Source organism: Schistocerca piceifrons, chromosome 5 (assembly GCF_021461385.2).
Source record: "Schistocerca piceifrons isolate TAMUIC-IGC-003096 chromosome 5, iqSchPice1.1, whole genome shotgun sequence".
Taxonomy (NCBI): Eukaryota; Metazoa; Arthropoda; class Insecta; order Orthoptera; family Acrididae; genus Schistocerca; species Schistocerca piceifrons.
Window position 1 is genome coordinate 549,659,118 of NC_060142.1, and position 1,477 is coordinate 549,660,594.

Here is a 1,477-nt window from a genome sequence, read left to right on the forward strand (position 1 = left end):
CATATTCTATAGCCAGTAACTATTCATTCCACTGAACAGGTCCACTAATTATTCGTCACTTTCACTGACGACAGCTATGTCATCAGTGAACCTCATCATTTGTATCCTTTCATACTGGATTTTAATAGCACTGCTAACCTTTCACATTTTTAATATCGTTAAATGTGAGACAGCGTCATTATAGAGGTTACGAGACAGAGGAAAGTCCGTCGTAGGAAGACACAAAGTCGACAAAATCCACCGATGTCTGTAAAACAACTGTATGTGCAGCTTGTCGCTATCTCATGAGTTGCACATTCCCGAAGAGCTAAGCATCAAAGACTGTGAGCAATTGGTCTGTATGTCACACACCTAGCAGCTTGGGTTCCTCTCACGCCTGAGAGTTAATTATTATGTCAGAGACACCGAAAAGTAGCATCTGGAGTGATGTCTTCAATAGATCAGTCTCGACTGAGTTTCCTGATTCAGTCCAGTCATACTTTTCCTGGAACAAAAGTTGTTTCCGTACCATCACAGAAACGTGACGGGAAGAGACCAGCTTGGCAGTGGGGAGTTCTTCATGTGAGTAGTCTCCAAATTCGTTAGGAGTGCTTTGTTGGTGGTCGTAGCCGCGTAGTTAACACTCGGAAAAACAGAGACGTGACACTGTAATCACACGTACGACTTTTCAGATGTGCACATGATCCAGATCTTTTCTTCACGGTCATAATATCGGTCCACACCAAACTACTCTGAGGTGGAATTTGTTGCAGCTGAGTATAGCCATCTCATGGAATTATCAGAGGGGCGTCCGGATCTCAATCCCGCAGGGAACTTGACATGCATTTGGGAGACGGGTCACAGCCCATCTGACGCTCCTGACGACTATTGTAGATATCCTCAAATCCTTTGTCAACATTCGAATAAACTTTCAATGTGAAACTTCCTGGCAGATTAAAACTTTGTGCCGGACCAAGACTCGAACTCGGGACCTTTGCCTTTCGCGGGCAAGTGCAGAGTGAAAATCGCATTCTGGAAACGTCCCCTAGGCTGTGGCTAGGCCATGTTTCCGCAATATTCTTTCTTTCAAGAGTGCTAGTCCTGCATGGTTCGCAGGAGAGATTCTGTAAAGTTTGGAAGGAAGGAGATGAGGTACTGACGGAAGTAAAGCTGTGAGGAAGGGTCGTGAGTCGTGTTTGGGTAGCTCAGTTGGTAGAGCACTTGCCCGGGAAAGGCAAAGGTCCCGAGTTCGAGTCTCGGTCCGGCACACAGTTTTAATCTGCCAGGAAGTTTCATATCAGCGCACACTCCGCTGCTGAGTGAAAATTTCATTCTGGGAGCTTTCAATGTATTCGGTAACCTGACAAATAAAGGACACACCAAGTTGCTTACAAACGTGAAAGGCAGCTAAGAATAACTGTATCGTACTAACTAGTTTAGGTAATTTCTAAAGTGTATGTCAGATTTTAGAACATATTCAAAATGTTCAAATGTGTGT

General features: G+C 44.4%; 1 non-coding gene across 1 annotated transcript; it reads left to right on the forward strand.

The window, feature by feature from the left end:
- Window positions 1–1,173: 1,173 nt before the first annotated feature.
- Window positions 1,174–1,248, forward strand: Trnas-gga. The gene has a single exon. It is a non-coding gene; the product is annotated as a tRNA-Ser (tRNA).
- Window positions 1,249–1,477: the final 229 nt, after the last annotated feature.